Consider the following 27,089-nt stretch of genomic DNA (forward strand, 5'->3'; position numbering starts at 1 on the left):
CCATATTTTACATGCTTTCTGGCCATACATCCAGTTTTGTTTCGTTGATGAAGTGCTGGATATTATTTTTGAGATCAGGTATCGTTTCTGGCTTATCAGCGTAGATTTTTTGAGGTCTCGGAGGCCAGTTAACGTAGTCAAAGCGGGAAATAATGGAACCATCCTGGTAAAACCATTTATTTTCCCTTCGTGCAATAGAAAATCGGCCATCCACCATCAGCGCAATTCCAATCGCATTTTCAAAAAAGTACAGCCCTATGACATCAGTACGGAAACCACATTCAACTGTAACTTTTCATGATGGATTTTCGGGTTTCGCATAAACAACTTGAGAATTTTCAAAACTTCAAATCTGGGAGTATTGCTTCGCAACCTTTTTGTTTGATTGGTATTTTGCTACACAATAATTGTAGTTGAACCATGCATTTTACGATATTGCATAATTTTTCATAACTCTTGACTATGTACGTTAAATTTGAAATGACAAAGTGTAAAAATGAATGGCAGCTAATTCAACACTGACAGCTTATATTGATACACCCTATATTAATATTACCTCAGTGTGACATTTGAGATGTGGAAAAACATACGTGTGGGAGCTGTTTGAATATATCATATATTATGTCAGTCATACCTGGAAATAGTAACTACATATATTTCGAATCGATGTAAATCAATTTTGTTTTCTTTTCAATATATGCACTTGAGCATAAAGGTAGTTTATTTTATCTCATAGCACAGTGTTCTCTATTTGTAAAATTGTTCAATGAGTAGGTAGTAAAAAAAGATTTCTGACCTTGTCACCTGAGTACCCACAATTTTGTATTAATGTTTTATGAAAAGCTAAGTAAATTCTATTAATTCATTTTTAATAGAGAATATGTATTTGTAATAGGTACCTTTATTATATTTTGTATCAGTTGACGATGGCACATTGAAGAAAACGAAACCAATCTTGATTATTATTAAACTCGGTGGAATAAGTTCGTACATAAGTACTACATTATGTTTTTATTTTAATTAATAATGTATTTTTCTACCAAGAGTTGACTGTTAACTCAATTAAAGAAATTAATTAGGTGTATATAAAATAATATCTAATAATCCATATCAATATTATAGGTATCCTCTAGTGCATTACTTCTCAAACTAAGGGGCGTGGCCCCTAAGGGGGCCCTGAAGCTCCTGCTAGGGAGCCGCGAAATATTTCAGTATTTGAAAAAAATATTACAATGTGATACCTGACACAAATCAGTTCAAATCTCGGGTCGAAATCTTCACGCGATCACAACACTATCCGATATGGATAAATAATCTGCTAATATTTATAAATTATTTAGATTTTTTAGTTATATTGACCTAATTGCGACAAGGCATACCTATGCGAAACAGCATTTTCATCATTACTGGTAATAAAAAATAAACACAGAACGTGTGATTCAATGGTGACTGGAGCAAACCCTGCGAAATATCATTCGGATATTGATTTTTTATTATTCTCTCATTAAATTAATTGTGTTTGTAGGCTGTAGCTGTAATAAATTTTAAGTTATTTTTTTTCTTTACTAGCAAGTAAATGAAATGTTCAATTATTTTAAATAAAAATATACCTATAATAATAATTAATGGTAAATAAAGTTCTGTTGGTTACCAAAGACTAAAATTTTTGGGGACGGGAGGGAGGGAAGCCTTGGATTTTTATTTTCTGATTTCGGGGGCCGTGGTATGAAAAAGTTTGAGAAGCACTGCCCTAGCATATAAAAAAATCTCCACCTGTCTCCTGAATACCTCAAGAGTAGGAACCCAAAACAGCAACTGCATTACCTTTTTGGATAGAAATGATTATTTTTTGCCCTAGTTCCTCACTTGATCATATCACTTGATATTTTAGTCAAGCGATGAACAATCTCAATTCTCAACCGATTCTTTCATAAAGGGTCTTCAGGGAACCCTCATAATTATCTTTTGATTCTTTTGATAGCTATCTAATCCTATGTTGCTGAGAAATTATGATTGGTACTATATTTAATACCATTTACTTTCTACAGTACTTTTGTTTACATAGCTGGATTCCTTATTCCACTACGTATGTAACTGCCTACTTATATTATGTGCAGTGATCTTAAGTTTTCATTAAAAGGATCATGTTAAAAAGTAATTTAGGGCAATTAAAAATTAAGCTTTCACCATTTACACTAACGGTTACTCAATTACCGCGGACATCTTTTACAATGTTGCCAGAGTCTTACAATCTAATATCGTCAAAAATTATTATCTCTGGGCCTAAAATCTAAAACCAATTTGTACACATCGCCCACTATTTTTTAACTCAAATTGAAACTGCTATATAATAGGGTATGCTATTTATCATCTTTATTTGTCGCGTTCACGTCGAACCAAAATGGGGACCAGACTAGACTCATTTCGCTTTTTATATATCCACACCATAGATTATAATATATGAACATACACAACGAAATTGCGCATGACATAGATAATATATTATGCAAGATGTCAATTATTTGTAATTATGATTTTGGGTGGAAAAACATCATTTGGCTTCAACTTATATTATGTAACATATTTGGTTTAATTACTATGTCATTATCAGTATTGCTAACAACTGTCATTTACAAAAATATGCGACATAGGGTAATAAAATAAGGTAAATGGCAGAAAAAATGCCAGATTTTACAAGAACAATTTCGTATTTTCCAACTAATAAAATAATTCGTAAAATTAATATTTAATCCGGATAAGCAATTTGTCCATCATTTTGTATGTATTAACATTCATTTTATTTATAAGATATGGTACAAAAGACAAGCATGTTCATAGTTAAGCAAATCTGTTATAATAATCTAGCTTTATTTTGATAATTTTTAAGCTATTTGCGGTTTCGAAAAAACTTAATTTATTGCTATACGCCAGATGCTAATTTTATAAGCTAAATAAAATTCCCATTCAAAAATGCTAAACTGGCAAGAAATACGCTAAAATTATGATTATATTGAGATGCACATCGCGTACTATCACGTGACGTCACAGTAAGCTGCCGCTACGGGAAAAAAGTGTGTAATGTCGTTTTTTTGGTGTTTAAAATGTTATCAAACTGATGCTCCCATCCCGTAGCACATTTTCAACCTTTAAAGTTTTAAACGAACTTTGTCAGTTTGCAAAATCTGCCGAAATCACCAGAAAAACAATGAGGTCACCTCGCGTTGAACTACACTGCATCGACACCTGCATGACTCAATCAACGTTTTTATCATCTACATGCCTACACTTTTCGACAGTCATGTCAAAATCACGTTTTTTTGTTTTTAGCGGTTGGCACTATGTATTTTCTATAAGAATGCTGTCTATTATCTTTGGTCTGCAGGTTGGGTTATGTGCAAAATATTATTATCTATGGGTGTAATATCGCAAGTATTTTTAACGTAAACACACGTAGAAACTGTAAAATTAATTGAAAATAGTAGAATAATGAATAATAATTCAAAGTACTAATTCATTAGAGTTGGCATGAATTTACAGAGATGGTGATCGTTAAAAATATTCCGCAATATGACGAAACCATAGACTAAATTTGTTGCCGTGATAGGACGCAACATGCATCTCAATATAATCACAACTTTAGTTGACAACGCTGATAATAATTTATTAGTACGATCGTATAGGACAATTTTTAAATTCGGAATCGAACGTATAGAAATACATACATAAGATAAAATTGAAATTAAAAAAAACAAAGTACCTAGCTATGTACGATTTACGTACGTCAAAATATTTATTTAAATTTGGAATAAAATCATGTTAATCATTTTTCGGTCTATTGTAAGCTAGCCTTTTTTACACTATTATACCCCAGTCGTGAACCATCATCGTAAACGTGCGACGTTTAATATTTTTATGGAATCGTTTTGCAAATAACTGATTCTGATGGTTATTGAATAATTTTGCATTCAAATAAAGCCATCTACTAGTCGCGTGGCAATCTCTTTATTGCCGCCATAATAATATAATAATTGTGTACGAATGGCAAGTTGTCGACCCTGAACACTTTCATTCAATATGACTCACAACTAAAAATATTATGATGATTTTATTCGTGAGCACGTACGTACATCGCGTGGATGTCCCTGATTCTATTTTTTATCGCATTGTGTTTTACTCTCATGCTCTCATTTACACATATCAATTTGAGATATCTATAGAAAACGTCTGAAAGTATCATTTAGTGAAATTATCTTGAAATTTTACTCGTCAACATATTTTATTGGAAAATGATTCTTCTTCCACTGTCTACGAACTGGACTCATTTCAAATCAAATGTCCTCGTTCAGGGTTGACGAACCTTTTTACGCGTGTCACAATTTCCCTAGTAATATTTTTCGACTGTCTGGCGTGCCAAGCAGCTTTTCTTGGCCAAATTTTTTTTAAATTTAAAAAAAAAATAGTTTTTTAAAAATTCCATTAAAAAAGTTAAAAAATTACAATTGAGTTCTTGATATTCTATCTTTCACAGTATTACTAGCCGAATGCATAACTTTTATTATTTAAATATTTTTTTCCATGTTTTTAAAATTCTCAAAGAGATCATGGAAGCATTTAAACCACTCTTTTTTCATAATATTATATTTTCCACCACTGAACGGTTTTCCATTTTTAAGATTTTTTTTTGAGACAAAATAACAAGCAGTTAATATATTTGAATAACTGCCGATAATTAAGTTTGTTGAATGAATATTTTTATTTTTAATTGCCCGATCCTAGGGACCGACCTATACAATTGTATATTTACATTAAACGTAATGATTATTCTTGAACAGGATTTTCTGATTGATTTTTATACAATACGATTTGTCGTTTCCGTTTGCGTATCGATTGGTAAGCATAATATGAAAAACCAGAGAAAATACACATGGATATGTCGTCATTATTTTTTTAAATATACTCGTACATACTAGTAGGTTTTTCTCTCTTCAAAATGAAACATTCGCGTGCCATGCAAAATCATCTCGCGTGCCACTAGTGGCACGCGTGCCATAGGTTCGCCATCCCTGTCCTAGTTATTACTCTACCTACAGCGACCTTATAGCTAACTAAATGGGTGAAGATATTGGGAAATTAATTAAAATAGGCCGGGTCCAAAAGTTTTAAATAAAAGATAGATCGAGCTTTTCTTATTTTCTGGTTCTAGTATAGACTTCCAGAACGTTGGTAAAACATTCGCTTTTTACGCCTCTTTATGAGTGTGGGTCAATTTGGAAAAATTATTGCGAGATTGATTTGTAGCTAATTTCATACATGGACCGGTGATCCTTTTTTATATATTTCATACATTTAGGGCATTTAGGCCCTAGCTCTATAGAAGGGTTTTTACGACATTTTTTACTTGGTCGCTGTTTTTTAAATCCTAATCACCGAACAACATTTTCACTAATGCAAATAAAACCACAAAACCAATAACCAATATAGTCAGTGAATCGAAACGACGGGATGCCAAAAATCGAATTTCACCTTGCTGTATAAAAAACAATACATTTTGCAATACCTAATTGCTTTGGAATTGGACTGACTAATTTAGGACTGTTTTTTTTTACCCGGTTACAAAATATAATGACATTTTTTTTTACTCACGTGAATATTTTTGACGAGAACTTTTTTGAAAAAGTGCCCCCGGCCTGAAAAAAGGGTGTTGGGGCGCGGACACTGGGTTCTCCAGTCCCATCACACTACTACCCGTAGCATCCTATACTTGGCGAGCTCCTCTTATCGTCTGGTGATGAAAACCTTTTACTCCCCAAGATAACCAACCTTCACAGTGAGGGTGTATGTAGATTTCACAAATATCTTCAAATAATTTGACCCAAACCACACAAGTGGCTATTGCTGACTTTGCAAGAGAGCCAAAATAATGAATTCACAATGCAGTTTGAATTTTAAATCATGTGATGTGTTAATTAAGATCTGAAAAAAACGGGAGATGACGTGCTGATTTTACAGACTGCAAGAATAAACAAAATGATAAAGACGTGTGTATAGCAGATAAAATCGCTAATAAGAATTATAATTATTTGATCGGCCTTCATATTCTTTTATCCAAATTTGATTCAAATTTCGAACAGACAATAGCCGCTACATCGTTCGAAATTAGATTTTTGAATTATTAAAATGTGCTGCGCCCGCATGCTGCATCTTAATTTTCTACCCGGCCGTTCACGCTGGGTGGCATCTGCCGGCCGAGGCGCCAATCTCTCGGCGTGCCGCGTCACAAATTAATAAAATTACATTAAATTGTCGCTGATCAGGGGACGTCATGCTAGTGCCATATTGGATTGTGTGTCAACCAACCTTTATTCCAACTTGCAGCTGGACAGAGAATTGGTTGTGAGACATTAATAATTATGTATTGAATCTTTCTCCGGTACACATTTAATGGCAAATAGGGGAATATTATTGTAAATCTATGGTAGGTACTGACACTAAAGTTGAGATTATATTATGCATGTCGTGTACCTACTGTCACGGCGACAAATTTAATCTATGATTTCGTCATTTTGCAGAATATTTTGAACGAACACGATCTCTGTAAATTCAATAAAAATTTTAACCGAACCCAACCCTCAGATCATAGATAATAAATAACATTCTTATAGAAAATACATGGTGCCAACCGCTAAAAACAAAAAACACGCGATTTTGACATGATTCGAAAACGTAAGGCATGTAGAAAATAATAAAAAACGTTCATTGAATCATGCAGGTGTCGGTGGAGTGCAGTACAACGTGAGGTGACCTCATTGTTGTTCTGGTGATTTCGGCAGATTTTGATAACTGACAATGTTCGTTTAAAGATTCAAAATGTGCTACCGGATGGGAGCATCAGTCTGATAACATTTAAACACCAAGAAAAACGACATTACACCTTTTTTCTCGTAGCGGCAGCTTACTGTGTTGTCACTTGATAGTACGCAACATGCACCTCAATATATATTCGCGCCTTATACTTCTAAATATAAATTATTACATTTTTAACCACTAATCTAAGAAAGTCTGAATGACCTCGCCCTTTTCGACATATTCACTTAAAATCTCCGAACGCATTAAAAATGAAACAGCGCTTTCAAAAAATGCTCAAGAGGGGAGATGTCGAGAAATTGATTAAGACGAAATAAAGTAGGTAGGCTGCAGCGAGAGAACGCTCGACGCGAGGGGACGCCACGATTTCTATTTTATTATTAGATTTTCATGCAATTTCTCCCGGAGTTTATCCACAATAACAAAAGCTACGATATATCATATTATATCCAGTTCTCATATGAAGCAAGTGGCAGCTTTCCTTTCACGTGACATTGTCGAGATATTCACGCTTTATTTCGTTAAAAAGCTCTACTGGGGTAGTGACTCAGATCGCTTGAAGTGTTCAAAACTATTTATTATCTACCAATGGTTGACTTTCACAGAAAAGGAACGTGCATTTTCCGATTGCCATTGTGTATTAGGTAAACATACATGATTTTGAAAACACTCATGAGAAAATATAGACAATAGAAAAAAAAAATTCGAAAAAAGTAAGACACCAGACAGGATCGAACCTGCGACTCTTGGGCATCGTGCCCTGTGCATTACCACTATGCTACGACTGCCTTGCTTAATTGCGACAAATTTTAACCATTGGCCTTTTTAATACCTGCTCATAGGTGCTCTCAAAATTGAGTTAGGGTAGGCGCTCGGTTTTTGTATTCTAAATTACTTAAAGTATTTATTACTCTAATTACTAACCGACGTCACGGATCACTCCAATATTTTCTGTTGTAACTTACTTGAACTTGCTAATAATTTTAATTAATTATTGATCGTGCATAATTTTGAAAACACTCATGAGAAAATTTGTATCAATTGCCCATTGTGATTAATTAACTTGCGTATTCTTCCGACACTACGGGCGCGACGAAATCACTTTCGAACGCTGTTAGTAGCACACTTAAAAGTAACAATACCAACACATAAATGATTTGCCTGCACTGCCAGAAGAATCTAACACCATTCTACATACAATTAAGGGGGTACATGCTCGTCGAAGGTCAAAATTGAGTTTTTATTGTATATTCAAACCATGATCCTGGACACTCCTTAAACGTTGTAGATGATCTATTTATATAATTTTGAAGCCTTATTATCTTTTATAGTTATTTTAAACATTTGATGACTGCATGAAGTATTTTTGTTACATAAAATAGTATTCTTTTAAACCTCTCGCTCTAATGTTTTAGAATATACTAATATTTCGGTACATAACTGTGCAGTGGTGTTAAGATTTTTTACATTTATTAATTTTTAAACGCAATTATAAAACCATTAGCATAATTTATTACGAGATAATTTTTGTAAAATATTCACTATAAAAAATTATATTGATAATCTCTGTGATCCCAAATTTGACAAGAATTTGGCATTTTATTATTCAAAAAATCGGCAAGATTAACACATTTCAAGATGATTCTAAAGATATTTATTATAAGCTATGTCTTCGACCATTCAAGTGTGATAAACATCTTATGAATAATGATTGCTTTGTAATAATTATTGACCTATGAATAAGGTAGTGTTTTTTTGAAATACGCCATTTCTTTTGTCATTCCCCAGTGGTTAAGCTACAACATACGGCCGTAGCCATAAATTGACAAACTATAATTGAAGTAGGGAGTAAAATAATATTGACGCGCGTGTTTGAACATGTACCGTTTAAAAAAAATTTAAATAAATTCGGTTAGGTACATGTTCAAACACGCGCGTTAACATAATTTTACTCCCTACTTTAATTAAAGTTTGTCATTTTATGGCTACGGCCGTATGTTGTAGCTTAACCACTAGGGAATGACAAAAGAAATGGCGTATTTCAAAAAAACACTACCTTATTCTTAGGTCAATAACTATTATAAAGCAATCATTATTCATAAGATTTTTATCACATTTGAATGGTCAAAGACATAGCTTATAATAAGTATCTTTAGATTTATCTTCAAATGTGTTAATCTTGCCGATTTTTTGAATAATAAAATGCCTAATTCTTGTCAAATTTGGGATCACAGAGATTATCAAAATAATTTTTTATCGTGAATATTTTACAAAAATTATCTCGTAATAAATTATACTAATGGTTTTATAAATGCGTTTAAAAATTAATAAATGTAAAAAATCTAAACACCGCTGCACAGTTCTGTACCGAAATATGACTATATTCTAAAACATTAGAGCGAGAGGTTTAAAAGAATACTATTTTATGTAACAAAAATACTTCATGCAGTCATCAAATGTTTAAAATAACTATAAAGGATAATAAGGCTTCAAAATTATATAAATAGATTATCTACAACGTTTAAGGAGTGTCCAGGATCATGGTTTGAAAATACAATAAAAACTCAATTTTGACCTTCGACGAGCATGTCCCCCCTTAAAGTAATATAACTCTGCAATACACTGCAAAAAATAAAAATCATTTTATTCCGCATTGAAAAAAAATCTACATTGTTTACCCTTTTTGGCCTGTCTGCACTTATTATATAAAATTTGACGAAAACTGTCAAATAATCTGATGGTACGCGCGTGATTTCACTCATTATGATGATTCCTGGCACGTGGCACATATCAAAACAAAAGCAGGAAAAAATATATTTATCATCTTGTATATTGTAGAATTAACTGAAAATTAAAATATATACCTAGGTAATTAAATATATCTGAAACTAAAATATACTAAGAAAACAACGACTGCAAATTTACTAATTTGAAATATAATGGGTAGCCTGAGCATAACAAAGCCGTAAGGAATGAAGACGATTTGACTAACCGACGTTGGTAATTGAGTAAGTTGCAATAGTTAGGGATTGCAATACCGAATGAATATATGATTATCGGTATTCCGTTATTTCTTATTGATAATACCGGTATTCGTCAAAACATATTATAGAAAAAAAAATAGTTCCTATCAATAAATATACCTATTAAAATCTATTTAAAAACACTATTTATAGCAACCAAAAGTACCTATCTACATTTATTATGTTGACCTTTTTTTAAATATGTATTGCTGATAATATTTTAGAACTGCTAATTTTACAAATACTATAAGTTCGGATACAGATAAATCTCTCTGAAATTCGAAAAAGTTTGTTGGATGTATTATCAACGTTGGATCAATAGTTATAGAACATTTGGAAATGTTTTCTTTTTCGAAATATGTTAATTTATCGCGAAGAATCTAGTATATTATTTGAGGTATTTTGTTTTAATGTTATTTAACTTTGTTCGTTTCAGTCAATATATTAGCGATTTGGCAGCATAAAACTTTACACTAAATTTAATATACAATATTGTAGTTAGGTATCTACCATTATGTCTTAAGCGTAGGGTGTTCAGCCAATGTGTGCTACCCGTGCTCACGTATGGCTGCGAGACGTGGACCCTCAACACGAGAGATGTCCAAAGACTAAGAGTCACACAGCGAGGCATGGAGAGGTGTGTGTTGGGCATCACGCGAAAGGACCGTAAGAGAAACAAATGGGTTAGGAAGCAGACAAGAGTACGCGATGTAATAGACGTTGCCAAACAGCTGAAATGGAGATGGGCGGGGCACATTGCTCGCCGAAAGGACGGCCGCTGGACAAATTCCGCCATCCAGTGGTACCCAAGGGGCACGAAACGGCCACAGGGTCGCCCTAAAAGCCGCTGGATTGACGAACTGGTAAAGTTCGGCGGAAATACGTGGCAGCGAACGACACAGGACCGAGAGAGTTGGAGAAAGCTTAGGGAGGCCTTCATCCAGCAGTGGATTGACCCCGGCTGATGATGATGATGATTGTAGTAAGTAATGAAAAAATAACATTAAATTCATTTTTGAATAACATATACCTATCTGTTTACTTTCTTAATACCGAAAATATCGGTATTTTGGATTTTTGAAACCGGTATTTCGGTATTGATACATAATTATTGAATAGGTACCACCTGTTTTGAAATACCGGTATTGCAATGCCTAGCAATAATATTCCATCGTAGAATTTCAAGTTTGTATTAAAATGTATATCCGACACCAGTTACAATGTAATAGGTATATTAAATCCGAGTGACGTGCACGTCTATTAGTTTTCCAAGTTTATTTGCACTTGACTGATGAACACGTGACATGTGACAGTGTTGCAAGACCATATTATATGATTATTTATACCGAACTATGAAAATAGAACGCATCGGAAAAGTAGATATTGTCAGAATCCGTTACATACATTATAAATTATTATTACTAAGTAAAACAGTCATACGCTTGCTTACACGGCATATCAAATTATTATCTGTAAATTAAATTTTATTAAGTATTACCTACATGTAAAAATGCAACTACTTACCTTTTATTACCAATATTCATAACGATTTGAAGTATTTTTTACGATTACGGCTGTTTCGGGCTATAATCCCATCCTCAGAAACATCCACGAACTAATCATAAACATTCAGACAACATCTCAGGCTACAACCAGATCCAACGATCCACGCCGACCGTCGTGACCAACATCTTTACACTATAAGCCATTACAAGCAACGATTCGATCGCGTTGGTCCTTGCTTTTGATTGGATTAAAATAAACATAGTGTTGCTGTTATTAAAAATATACGTTGACCGAAAACTACTTCTTCATTCGATTGGTGGCTGCACTGAACAGTTTTACCTCGCAATTTTACGTCAAAACTCAGCTGTCCTACCTAACCTCGCAAGCGGGCGGTAGCTTATTAGGATATTTTCGTATGTTGTCGGCAATCTTCGCCTGACTCTTCGTGAATCGTGGGAGATGGAAATAGGATTGGTTCCAATTTGCTCACGATCTTTCACGATCCCGGTAAACCATAATTATAATAGATTTTGGCAACCGTGGCAGACGATCGGGCCAGACGCAATCTGCCAATGTAATTTGAGCATTACTAGAACAAAGATCGAAGAAGATTTTTAATATTTTACAAGTCATAAAATTAAAAATCACTTCAGATAAGCAATTTATTACGCCAAATGCTAATTTTGCAAGCAAAATGCCTATTAAAAATGTTAGTTAACTATTTTTATCATATTTTATCACTATTATCAAACGAATAATTCACAAGTTTTAAGAATAACATTCCTATAGCATAGTGGTCAACGTACCCAAGAGACGCAGGTTCGTAGGTGTCATATTTTTTTTCAAAAAAATATTTTTTCTATTGTTTATGTATTTCTCAGAAGCGTTTTCAAATTATGTATGTTCAAAAATGTTGGATCTGGCAAGAGAGATGCAATGTTCGCTGGGGATTTTAATGCGTTGTTTTAATTTATTTTCGTAATTTTATTATCCTAATATTCCAACAATCTTGTTGTTTTGTCGGTGCCGTTTTCTATCGAAGGATGGCCACCAACTTGCAGTGGTACACCTAATCTATCCTGGGCCAGTCGTATCACATCCCCAACACCTTGGAGATTACGACGAGGCTGCGTGGCCAAGTGAATCCAATCTATCTACGTTTCTGCTACCCCAGTGGTCGGCAAACAGTGGCTCGCGAGCCACACGTGGCTCTTTGGGTATTGGCGTGCGGCTCTTTTTTGCCAAACTCCCAATTCACAATTTTTACAAAAACTTTTGCAAAATTCACAATTTTTATTTTTTCCTATTGATATGTACACTTATTATATTATATAATGGTAACTTTATGCAGTCATCAAATGTTTAAAATAACTATAAAGGGTAATAATGCTTCAAAATTATATAAACAGATTATCTACAACGTTTAATGAGTGTCCAGGATCATGGTTTGAAAATACAATAAAAACTCAATTTTGACCTACGACGAGCATGTGGGCCGTTAATGAATATGTGAAAATTGTGTGTAATTCATATTCTGTAAAAATTATATTTATAATTTCATCAATAAAAAACATATATTTTTGTTAGTATTATTCGGGAAATCTTATTTACCTAATAAATAAACAATTATAAAATGTAATTAATCCATTTAAATAAATTATATTTATAAAAAAAACGTATGGCTCTCGATTTTTTTTAACCGTTGTGCTACTCATATTTGGCTCTTTTGGTTCAAGAGTTTGCCGACCCCTGTGCTACCCTATATTTTTCCTGTATTATGAGTTGAAATAAATCATACTTCCCATCGCGGAAGTTATGGCTAAATTATACAGATTTTCTGCGCTGGATATTTGCTAAAGTTATCTTGTATTATTTAGCTGGTCTTAACTTAATATTCACTGATTTAAAACATTATTAAGTTTTAGGAGAGTAATTTTGCTAACTCTATTAATTGATACTTACTTCGTTTGTTTTACTGCCGTGGTAATACTGTGTAGCGGCCTCTCCAAGTTTTTTTCCAATTCTTGTAGTGTTTAACTCTTCATTATTTTACCTCGTCAATCAACTTGCAATCTTATTAATAATATACAAAAATATATCTACTAATTAATATTTGCTATAATGAACACTTTTTTAAAATCTGAAATGCAATAAGTAAGTATGCCTTTATTAAAAAGGGAAAATAAATACCTGAACCATTCGTAATGATAACACGGTCTTTGTGTTTATTTTAATTAAGCGAGCCTTTGATTGGAGGGCTTTCCAAATATATGGCTTTTTGTACAATCAACCAGAAGCTTGTTATTTGGTTTCAAATTATTTTTTACTGGTGACGTACATCGGTATATTTTAAAATTAAATTTTGTTAGACGAAATTTATATAATTAAAATTTCTTTTTATCAATTTTTTTTTTCAATTTAAATTTTTATTTTAAGTTATAATGTTAATCAAATAGTTAAATAAAATCGGACCCCTGAAGACCAACATAGTAGGTGAGTCAGTTTCTGACCGGCCATGGTGACTTAACAGCTAAACTAAACGGTTTTAGTTCGATAGAACATCGGCCGGAATGCACATGCAGGAACGACCATCAGGACGTCCTCTGGGACTGCCGGCTGATGGAATCCAACCGAGCGGAGCTGTCTGCCAGGTTACGTCCACACACAGGCACAATTGGCCACGCCAACTTGATATCGACCAAGGCCAAGTTTGAGGCATTTGAAAAGTTTCGGAGGACGGAAATATTTCGATCCCTCATTAGATTCATCACCTTTAACTACTGACTCATCTGTTTCGACAGTTTCAGTACACGAGTACAGACACTTCGTGTGATTAAAGATTAAATAAATGACGGCAGAGCAACACGTTTATAGAGTCATGGACAGCTGCCGTGCACAAATCACGCTACATGTACATGGCGGGTGGAGATGGAGTACCTCAAATTGAACGTAATTATGCAGAATCTAGCCAGTCCACAATAATGTCGAGCTGAGATAATGGCACTTTAGCAACAACATGATATTAAAAATGTATGTAAAATGTAAAAATATAAATAGTATTTTAATTCAAGAATAATTTTTTTGGCTATTTTCAGCAAAACGTAGAGAAAACCCTCTCGCATCTGATCTATATCATATCTCATTTTTTTATTTTTTGTGGACTGGCTACTTTCTGCATAACTATGTCCAATTATATCTCCTAGTTGATGATGAAAATAGTATATAACAAAATTTCTAGTTACTAGATAACCGTTTTCAAGCTCTACGCCTAATCTTACATTGTGTTGTATTTGCATTTTGACAGTCTAAAACGATGCGATATTGCATTTTGCTAATAGAGAAACAATTTTTTGCCTAAATGGTTTTAAGTTTTAATTTTTTCGCAAGCTATTGCGAATTCTCGCGGAACCCCAATTTCATTGACCAACAGCCTTCAAGTACTTTAGATATTTACTTGCGAACTGTCAAAAAGGTGTAAGTAACCAGAAGCTAATCCACATCCCACTTTAAACTTCGCGCCAAAATCTACACAACACCATAATGTTTTAGTTTATTAGCTCTAAAACTAATCTACTCAGCTGTGAGATGTTCATTTCAAAAGCAAAGTTTTGATCTGACGTTGGTTGTTAGCACTTGTCAGATTCCGGTGTATCCGAAATCTAAATAGAACCTTATACAACAGGCTTCGGCTTTAGCGGAAGACCGGAGCTTTAATATTCTGCGGTCGTCTGCGCCTTAACTTAGGTACAGTTTACACTCTCGTTATACTAGAGCTAGGTAACATACTACAGTCTCGTATGTGCATACGATGTATTTGGTTACAGTTGTTTTAATAAGTAACAACAGGGCAGGATTCACACTTGAAGAGGCCATGGGTTAATACGTATTGGGGGACCATTTTCCATACTTTTCCGTATAACATACATAGTTTTGAAAACACTTCTGAGAAAATATATTATAACCAATAGCAAAAATCTTTTTGAAAAAAGTAAGACACCCCGCAGGAATCGAACCTGCATCTCTCGGGTATTGCGCCCACGCACATTGACCACAATGCTAAGAGTCATACTCAATTACGACAAATTTTAACTAATGGCTTTTAATGCTCACTGAAGCGCTTTCTAAATTGAGCTACATTAGCGATCGGCTTTTGTATTTTAAATCAAAGTAGGTATTACTTTAATTACTAACCGACGTCACGGATCACTCTTGCTAATAATTTCCGAATATGATGTTATGTTTAATCGACGAAGGTTACTTGATGTGAGTGTCATGTGGTATGTTCGGGCAGTGATGAATAATAAATACACGGAGTTGGTATTTTCTTGGATTTATATTGTAGTAATAAAGTTTGGATAAACACGGCACAAAGAAATGACTATCACATTGATTTTAGTTTGAGTTGAAAGGTTTACATTAATTTGTAATTTAGATACGGTGAGAGACACAGAACAGTAGGGCATGTCGACTACATTGTAGGAAGACTGAAAGATAACTGTTACATTTCCGTTTGCGTTATTGTATGTGCTCTATAAATGATCATAGACAATAACATATCGGTTATACGAAACCTCTACACGTGGCAGCGAATAACTAGGTACCGATAAGAGTGGAAGGAGCTAGGGGAGGTCTTTATCCAGCAGTGGACCACCCCGGCTGATGATGTCAATAACAAACCTATAGAAACTATCCTGATTTCTAATTATCGAATGAGCCATATATTTAGAGTTGGGTTTCGGGAATTTTTCGACGGGAATTCTTGAGAAATTTTCCATCCCGAATCTCGAGAATAGATATTTTTAACATTTCGGGAAATCCCGGATCTCGAGATTCTTTCCTCGGGATTCGGGATTTCTTTATTATCAAATATTAATTAAAAAAACGATTTTCTATATGAAAAAAGTGGACAGAAAACACAAAACGTTCAAAGACTGATCGGGGCATTTAACACAATTAATCCAACGTCGACTCAAAATGAGCGCAATTTTTGCAACATCCGGGAATTTTGTGTCTCAAAAGCGTTCCGCGATTGACAGACTGTGTTTTTTAAAATTCTGTTTTAATAAGTAATAATGTTTTTAATTATTTTTGTTTTCCTACTTCTATTTTGTTTGTCTTCTTACATAAATAGAAACAAATCATATTTTTTTGGAAGTTGTCTGTTTTTACACTGATTTTAGGATTTTTACAGGTTTTTTTAAATTTCCCGATATCTCGAGAATTCAAAATTTCATCATTTCGGGAAATCTCGAGATTGAGATTTTCTCGGGAAATACCCAACTCTACATAATATAATATATATTCAGCATATTTAAAAGCTCAAGTGAGTTTGGAAGACTCATTCATTTGTTAGACATAGATAGAGGTTTTAAAACTTACCCATTCTAATGTCAATATAGGAATCTATACAAAAACTACTTTCGCTGTGATCATTTTTCAAAGAATAACTTGGGACAGTCAAATAACAAGGGCGTGTCTTCCTTCATATTCTTAGTGGCGACTGGCGTTTTACATAGTTTTCCAGAATCCTTCCTCGACTTCTTGCGATAAATCTGTTAACCCCGAATAACTCCTTCGATATATTTTATTGTTATCGGGATTGCATTGAAACGGTGAGCTTTGTTGCCATTCCATGATAATGGAAACATCGTTATAATCGTAAATCGGTTTCATTTTGATATACCGACTAGTATAACCTCATTTTTTCTATGAAATTATATATCTGATGGCTTCAAAATGAAGCACTGAATGTTGTAGAAATATTGCTAGCTATTATTTAATGCCACGCTAAACACTATTAGGCATTATTTTTTTGTAAAATGTTTAATAAAAAAATGAGCACTTTCTATTTCTTATGTACTTACCTTCCTATTTTCTTCTTTCTATTCCTTGTTTTCTGGTGGTTTTATTACGTATTTTTAACTATTTTATTTAGACATAAATGTGATCTTAAGTATACACGGCCAATTGCATACGTACATATTTCTGGGCACGGAATTATCTACAACCAATAATTCGATCAATGCGCTCGATAATCCAAACACACCATGTAAATCTGACCCAGTCAGCGGGACCCGAAACCGTAGCATATCGATAAGGAGCATAGTACTCTAGCCAGTGTTCCGCAACCTTTTCGGTATCTTAGACCCCTTACAATGTGTATACAGTTTCGCGGAGCCCCCTCCGTGAAATTTATATAATTGGATTTATTAATAATTTAATAAAGGAATGTTAAGTTTGAAAATTTTTATAGAAAAATTTATTGAAAATTTTTTAAAAATTACGTGAATTTATAATTAATAAATATTTTTCTTTTATAAATCTATCCTAGATTTTAACTCTTGAATTCAAAAAGGCCAAGCGTACACATTATTCAAGACCATTCTGAAGTATATTTATTTTTTGGTTTAATATGTAGCTATTACAGAAAAACTAGTTAACATAAATATGTTGGCGAGACGCTTTTTCTTTAAATATTATCTTTAAATTGTCTTTAATCAGTCCCGTCCGTATTGAAATACATTAATTTCAATGGTAAACATCACCCGTCCTTTGAAAAACACTATTCAGGTGTTTGTCAAACAAAATTGATGCGATATTGTAAGAATTACATGTAAAATAAAAAAAAATATTGGTTGCAATTTGCAAACAATTTCTTTGTATAATGTATTATTTAATAAATATTTATTTTAACCATTCTTTCTACATATTTATATAATTTTACTAGGCGACTCGCGTACCACCGGTTGCCGAACACTGCTCTAGCCTTTGCTGGATATATTCGGAGTATCAGATACAAAAATAAAAGTAAATGTGTTTTTTTATATGCGTCATTTGCTATTTATAAATGTACCGAAACCTATTCATAAACAGATTTTAATTGGCATTCGATTTCATTAAAATTATCAGTAGTTGGGTATTTTACAGTAACTGATTGTCCAGATGTGATGTGATGTCAGATGTGACATCCAAACACTTATTACTGTATTTGACTGCATCACTCAATTTAAACTTTGCATCACCATTCATATTACATCATTGATGTCACTCTTCATTCTGTCATTTTTCTTTGAATTTCCGCATACTTTCTCTTCGTCTCTTTGTCAAATTCCACTAGCGTGTTTATATTTACAATCTGGACTCAACTGCCGCTTTCACGAGTCGCATCTCTTTTATTTTCAACATTTTTAACGAGCTGGTTGCAAAAACGTCGTAAGTCGTCGAGAGATTAAGACTTTAAAATTGGCAACTGTGAAGCGCCCTCCATTATAAATGCCACTCAGAATCGCGGGACATTAATTGGAGATGATTCCTTTTTGAAAGGACCAATTATTTTCGCAGAGCACTCTTCCCAGTAATAATACTGTGTAGCAAAAATCTTACTTATTTTTTATTAGTCGCCATGGGAATTCTTATAAAGTGTTAAGTGAGTACTTAAATTATTTATTTTTACTGTCTTATTCTGTAAAAGATAAGGACAATAATATCACTGAATTTAACGTGACTTTTATCACCGCTTTTTATTGAATATTTTAGCATTTATTTTTTTCATGTCTTTCAAGAGACTCCGAGATTACCACTGTGACTGTAAATAATTCCCTGCTATAACGTCTATCCAGTGGGATTTGAATCTGTCCACTTTCAATCTTTCCAATGTATCAATAATGCATTCCTGGCAAAATTAAAATTATTGCAAAATTTATTTTGTTTATTAATTGAATTAGTATTTACATAATATAATTCCATGCTTGTCTTGATAATACTGTTACAACCGAAATAGATAACGACTAAAATCAACCTGCAGAATTTTATATAATTTATATTATCAAGTCCGGCTGCTTCATCAAATTTATTGTATCACAGGTTTTTTTCAATCACATAATCATTGGCTCATTTAAACTTGAGAGTATTTACAAAATAAACGAAACACGTGTGATTAAAAATAATCGCGTAAACATTGACGGCTTTTGTCAGAGCTTAGCAAAACAGTTCATCATTGTTGGTAGTATTGACCTGTGTGCCTCTGATAACATAATATAAATCGGGAGCATCAGCTGTTTTTTCTACCAATGTGCAAAAAGTAACCTGCTATTCGTAATGCCAATCTGTCGGGCAAGAGCTGTGCTCAACCAAGTTGCTTCGGATATTGATATCTATATAGGTATATTCCACGTGTGCAATGGTCAGCTTACATGAATGTTTTTTTAAATGATTGTCTACTTGGTGTACTGTCGAACAAGATCTTCTTGTCAACGTGTTAAAACTGTGAACTAAGCCCCTCCTACTTTGAAACGCTTTTCGACTGCAACGACTTCCGGTCATCGACGAGTTGTCTACGTGCTAAAATTGTGAACTAACAAGCCCCTCCTACTTTTAACCGCACTTCGACTCCAGGGACTTCCGGTTATTGCCTAGATCTTTTTGTCGGACAATACTCGCATATACTTTTTTTTATATTACGCACTTTTTTTAAATATTGGTCTTTTTTCATGTGTTTTTTGTGAACGTCTTGCATTTATAATTTGTTCCGTTTACTGTACGTAATATATTTTTTAACCTGCTTTGTGACTGGCATCAAATTCTGAAGGTCTAGCAGTTTCCTTCTGCAAACCGTAATACCGATATGCTTATGTGAGTTCAACAAGAAGAGCTTATCAAGCAAGGCTTGAGTTTCAGCTCTATTCCAAATATGTAGTTAACTCCGTAATCTGTCTGTTATCTTTCTTCATTCGAGATAACTCCGATAACTTCCGGAGCATTTATGTATACCTACCTACAAGGCGGTTATTTAAAAATGACACCTACTGCACGTGCGCAATGCCGCTTACATATTTTATTATGTACACTTCGACGTCTGTTTAACTTTAAAAAAAAGATGTGGAACTAAAATTATGTATATATACGCTAATTACATCGCAATTACGTTGTATAGTTGTTACAAAATTACACTGTCTTTGAAATTTGTTGAAAATATTTCGCGTCATCAACTTATTGAGAGCTTTGTATACATACGCGTAAACTGGCTACTATAACTATTGGCGCGATGTAAACATTAATTTTCCCAATCCCCACAATTCAAATTAAAAGTATCGCCCTGTATCTCACTCGATCAAGATAGCGCGGCTGTTGGGGGTTTCATTAAGAAACATTACATTTGACAGGTCGGCCATACCTGGAGATAGTTTACTCTCGGAATGCATCGCATTGTTATCGCTGTCTATATTATATTTTAGTTAAGTGTAATGTTAGAATAGATCTGCTGATCGGTCATCGTGACCTGGTTTCTACGAGGGAGAATTTATTAACTTTCAGAAAGTTATCGGCGTTTTATGGGGAGCTGGAAGGTTGCTTCTTATTAAAACCTAGCCATAATATCATATTACATCGACATAATATGAAATACGTTACACCTTCCCTATGTTGCACGCCATTCAGGGTATCGGAAGATTGCATCTTCGAACGGCGGTATACGCATGCATACGGCCTGTGGAGATTTTACTAGTGGTAAACGAGTATGCCTATATATATATATGAGTGTAAAGTCCTGATAATATTTTTTTTTTATTAAAGACCTAGTTTTACCTAAACCTTAGTTAATTTATGTTCTTCTTCTTCGGTGGCGCTACAGCTCAAGTCGAGCCCTGGCCTCCACCGCCGTCCTCCAGCCGAAACAGTCCTCCGCACGTCTTTTCCAGTTCATGATTTTTAGCAGCTGGTTGGCATCTTTTGTAATGTTGTCACCCCATCGTGTGCGTGGCTTTCACACTGGCCTTTTCCCTCTGGGTTTCCTTCCACGATCTTCTTCGGTATCAGTGACTCAGGCATGCGCTGGACATGGCCTGCCATTAAGCCTCTGGAGTTTTGAATCTTGGTATAAGCGGTATAGTTCCGTGTTGTACCTAATTGTCCACTCCCCACCATCATTCATGGGTCCGTATATCCGCCTAAGGATCATTCTCTCAAAGCAATCCACCATTTCAGCTGCTTTCACATTTAGCGTCAATGACTCGCACCCGTATGCAACGACTGTGCGTATGACGGTTTTATAGAGCCGGGTCTTAGTTTTTTCTGTGGACATTTCTGGATTTGAGTTAATTTATGTTAACATATTATATTTTTTTTTTAAATCTAGAAAAAACGTTTGAACCGAGTGGATTTCCAATTCATATCTTTCACATTCCGGATGATGGCTCCAATTCATTAGGCTACCGATGTATCGCCCATTCTTGCAAAATATCTAACAACTACACTATACATATTATGAAAATATATTATTTCAAATTACGTGAAGAAATTGCTACTTTATTATTCAAATCAATCAACTATTACTAACAACTTCTAGCTGACTATAAATCATAGGATTACTAGGAATTTAAGACCCACTATATTCAGGCCGTGACACGAAACTCTGAATTTCGATCTTAGTTGTAGTTATTACTTATATGCACTTAGAATGCAAAATGAAATGTGCAATCTAAAATCTTCATTTACCGCAAAATGATTACCTTTTTCGATTAAAAGTTACGAAATAACGTTACCGCGGCCTGACTATAGACTTTTTTCTTAGAATCCTACTCATTTTTCTGTGATTCCTTCTAATATCTGTGTTTCTGAAGTATTTCAAAATTATGTGGGTATTTTATTCAATTTCCAGGATCGTATCACATCGTCTTATGTCCAAACTTCTGGGATAAGGTTGCATTCGCACGAAACACCTTATATCATATTTTACATTTGAAAGATCGATCGTGTTGCGCAACAAAATTGGATGTTTGTTTACAACATGTTTTGCGCAAATTGCTTTGATTGCGTGTAGGGGCATTTCACACTTTAAAATTTAAAAAACACTGCTGTGACAATCGTCCCTCGCGATAGACAGGGGTGGCGCAATAAATTTGTGCTAAATCACGCGGAAGGGGGTCGAAATTGGTAGCGAAAGGCGCGGACGTGCGTGAGGAAGGGTTAATAAATGTTCCACTAGCCATAACGGGTCGGTTACACAAGCCGATACACCATTTAGCCGAAGAATTCCGTTGATCAATCGTTATTTGTGATTCTCTTAAGGCTACACCTACTTCAGCTGGGGCACGGTCTAAAACGATCGTGACTACGCGACGCGAAGATTGTGCAAACGACGCGTGCAGAACAAAACATAATTTGTCATACAAATTCAACATGCGTCCATTTAATGTTATGTTTATTGTTCTATTAGTAATAATAATAATATATTCATTGACATGTTTTCTTTTTCAAGTAAATGGGTAACGGTTTTTAGTCATCTTTACACGATTTAAGAATTCATTCCCCCGACGCCATCACAAAACAAATTGACGTGTTCACAGCTCGACTTTCGCTCTCCAATTAGCAGCGAATCCGAAATTTCGTCGCACCTATAGTTGAAAATTATTTGCCGTTTCACTGAAGTATGCTCTTAATATTGAGTAACTGGAGGTTAAAATCTTTCATTGGTCTCGTTTTGTTGGATCACGTTTATTTTTAACTAATTATGCCATGCATGGCCCCCACATACTGAAGCGGGTCCCAAGATTAGGATCTTTGTCTCCCCCCCCCCCTACCTATCGCCAAGGTTAAAGGCAGTGTGATGCTCTACAGTAGCGTTTTCCAAATGGTGTGCACCGTAAAATTAAGGGTAATTAGTGTATTTTTAATACTTACATCCACTTGAATGGGTTACCCCCCCCCCCTTGTGGGGGCTATGATGACACGGGTGACACTTCGTTCAATGGAAATCAAAAGGTGACGAAAATTGAAACCGATGAGCTGGCCACACTGAGAACAGCACATCGCGATCTCTCTCAGTGTCTGTCAGTTTAGGGAGTGGCTAACGTCTGAATCGCGCATTGCGGCTCAATGACTCACCACTGTAGGGCCATCACATCGAATGAAAAAGTATCTATACTAAAGTCTTGATAACGTATCGACACTTTTTAATATTACAAAAATTTAAATATTCTCTTGAAAAACAATAAACATACAATAATAAATGTATAAATGTCGTGCGAATTGACTATTATTTAACAAAATTTGATTGAAAACATTTTTTAAAGTTTTAAATTTAAAGTTTTCGTACTGCCACCGGAATCATAACGAAAAACGGAGTCATCCAGTGATTACTCGAAGGAAGGACCCGACAGATTTATGGTTTGTGGAATCTCGAAGACCTAGTTTAATTTAAGTCAACTGCTAAAAAAAATATTATCGGAATATATGATGTAGGTACGCATACCAAATACCTTCTCGTATTGGTACCTAAACAAGTAGGTATATCGGAAATACCTTATATTCATAGTTATCCCGATTATTTATGGATTTAAGATTTTAAGGGACGGATTTAGCGCAAGGAGTCGGACCATGGGGTCCCAATTAAAAAAAAAATCTAGCAAAAATAGTCATAAATCGTATTCAATGTTATCTACAAAATATTTCATCGTATCAAAGTTAATAACGTCCTGATTTTATTAGTTTAATATACAATGAATACTCTGGAGTCTAGTAAATCATAATTAACCTAATAAAAAATATAATAGCTTAATTATTAAAGGGTAAAGCATATTATACCTACAAACTATTGTCTTCGATAGCGGACTGAATAATAAACTAATTTTACAAAAGGATAATATAAATTATTTAAAATTCTACAAGATGTTTTCTATTTCGGTTATAACTCTATTAATTATCAAGACTAAGTAATTATTATTACTAGTTGTGACATGTTTTTTCGTTGCATTTGCCATTGTGGAAAAGTGCTTGGATAGTTGGTGAAATGGAGTTTGCAACTATCCCTTTTTCACAACCTATAGTAGATAGCTCCCTTTTCTACCCCCACCACATAGTATAAACAATAATTATAAATTATAACACTTCATAAACAGAAACTTAGAGTTCGGTGGTCGTACTTCATATACCTATACTTATTATTTATCAAGGAACAGTGGTGAAATTATATGAAAATTTTAGATGTGTGTTTATTACTGCTACACCAATTAATTTAATGTATAAGGAATAAACATTTCGAATGTGCTTTAATATGCATCTGAAAGTCGTTTTTTTAAAACATATTAATTACATCTAAGTAAAACCCGCGCTGTTAAGTTTAAAGCGAAATTCAGATCTCATCATAAAGTACAATCACTGTCAAGTATTTAATCCTACCAAACTTTGCGATAATGAACGTCCCGTGTCTAAGGTTTTGTACTGCGTGCTCGGATGCGAGAAGCTTTTTGAAAGCCCCGAACGGTAGTTTTAACTTTGAGAGAGATGCCTGTGGTACTTAGTTGACTCAATATCCACGTTGGGTTTCTAGTTTGCTAACTGTCTTAGTGTTTAAAACTAATGATACATAATATTTCAAATGAGAACCTTTATAATTTTCAACAGCTTATTTCTTTATAACAATATCAGCGACCGGACATCTTTATACTCATATAATATCTCCTTACAATTTGAGATGCATATATTTAAGTTAAAGGACCCACCAAATTACATCTGCCCGTATAACGGGACCCTACGTTTGGTGTCAAGACTCGGTTTTTTATGTCTTGCAATATCTCAGGAGTAGTACCCATGACGGGTCGCCATGCACTCAAATATGCTTTGACTGAACTTATATGACTCTAAGTAAAAAGAAGGTTTCTTATGCCGCATCCAGCGACATTGGGAGGATAGTCCGCTTCCTAATGAGATGCATTTAGCTGACGAAGATTAGTGTGTTTTATCTACTGTTTATACGTATACTAAATCAACCAACTATATAAAAAGTGATTCCCACCTGGGTTCCATTGAACCCTGAGGATCCATGAAATCTGTCGAAAGGTTCCGCAAGTATTCGGAAAAGCTCACCCAAGTAGGTCTTTTTGATACTTTTTTGGTAATAGGCCAAGGGTAAAGTTTTCCAGATTTTCTAGAAGACTACAGTTTATTTTGACATTTTTAACTTGACTTTAATACCATGAAAGAACGCCAATTCCCAATTCCCACATCCAAACTCCTCTCCTTACCTTCACGGCGCTACGTCAGTAAGTTCGTCCAAGTAACATCATCAAGTTTAGTGGAGTGGTTACAGTTTGTATTCTATCCGCCGTCAGTGAGACGGGCGGGGCGTATCAATACACGTTACATCTGTACAATCGTCGAATTATTATAAACGTTTGATACATTTGAATCTCACTGAATTCTAAGCGGATATAAATTGTTGCGAATCCCGAGATGCAATTCATTCAGATAAAAAATAATAATTAGTTTATACGGAGATCACACGAAAACACATGCGATCGTATTCGTTAGTTTTAAAACATTATTTTGAATTCAAATACCTATGATGGAAATAGATGGATTCGCATCATACACTGAAATAGTTAGTAGTTACTAATTAAATTATACGTGAATATTATATTTTGTGCTGATGATTTCACTAATTATTAATTGTGGACGACATGTTCCTTATGCGTCAATTACATTGAGCTACTTTACGAGCTGTTTGTTGGCGAATTTAATAGCGGGCGATTCAGCTACTGCGATTGTGATGATGACACACAAAACTTTCCATTCGCTGATAAGCCACAAGCCAGCGACTATTTTGACAGAACGTAGTTCGTTTTTTACCGGAAAGATGCTACTGCGCAGACGCAGTAGGCTCACACGCCGGCGTGTAGCGTGTAAAGTTGCCCGGCTTTCAACTTTTCTCGGTAGAGTGTTTACAATCTGCTTGTTAGCTTGTTCGATGATGACACTGGGCAACTTTACAGGCAGATTGTAAATTCGCCAACAAGCAGCTCGTAAGCGTAAGCTCAATTTAATTGACGCATTAGCAGTGTGGGAAAATGATTATGAGGTTAAGTACAAACTTTATGTATATGGTGGCTTTAGACAATCTTCTCTATTATTTTATATGGGGCATGTTCCTAATTCTTAACAAGAACTTGGATATTGTCATAGGTACATCCTTGGATGGGGTTTCTACCGAATTCAAAATAAATTCAACTCCATATCACGTTTCTGCAGGTAACTTTAATTCAATGACGAAGTATTTTAGCACGTATGTGAGTTTTGAAGAACATTTTTCTATTCCCGTGCACATTTTGAAAGAAGTTGCATTCAAATCACGACGAATTTATACTTTCCACGTATACTATTTCCCGAACTGGCTAATGGTTTTCGTATTGAAAATCCTTTCTGTCGTAGTAAAGCATACATATTACATACATATACGTCCCAATATATAACTAAGTCCTACAGACCTACAATATCATCGTCGCTGATGTAGAATGGCATTATTGTAGTAAATTTCTGAATAAAAATATTTTATGGATTTTTATTAGTTAGATCAGAGTTTCCCAAACTGTGTTCCACCGAACCTGAATAGGTGTTCCGCGACAATTTTTTGGAAAGGTTTTATACACTGCAACACATTTAAAGATCTTCTACCAAGTAGAAGTAAAATAAGTAGAACTAAAGAAGAGTACCCCAATTTTTAAAAACAAGCTATTGTTGTTTTACTACCGTTTTATACAGCCTATTTATGCGAAGCGGGATTTTCTTTTTATGCTGCAACGAAGTCAAATTGCAGGAACAGCCTCGACGCCACACCATATATTAGAATGCAACTTGCCAATATTGTATTCCGTGAGTAAGTGTTCCGTTAAAATTTCCGGGTTTACGAAGTGTTCCATTGCATAA

The 27,089-nt window shown here is 34.4% G+C and overlaps 1 protein-coding gene across 4 annotated transcripts in view; it reads left to right on the plus strand.

The window, feature by feature from the left end:
- The window catches only part of Dg (Dystroglycan), a 428,114-nt gene that overhangs the window by 248,350 nt on the left and 152,675 nt on the right, over positions 1-27,089 (plus strand). The gene's annotated exons all lie outside the window — the stretch shown is intronic.

Source organism: Rhyacophila brunnea, unplaced genomic scaffold (assembly GCF_057557595.1).
Source record: "Rhyacophila brunnea isolate RB1 unplaced genomic scaffold, BYU_Rbru_1.0 scaffold_16, whole genome shotgun sequence".
NCBI lineage: Eukaryota > Metazoa > Arthropoda > Insecta > Trichoptera > Rhyacophilidae > Rhyacophila > Rhyacophila brunnea.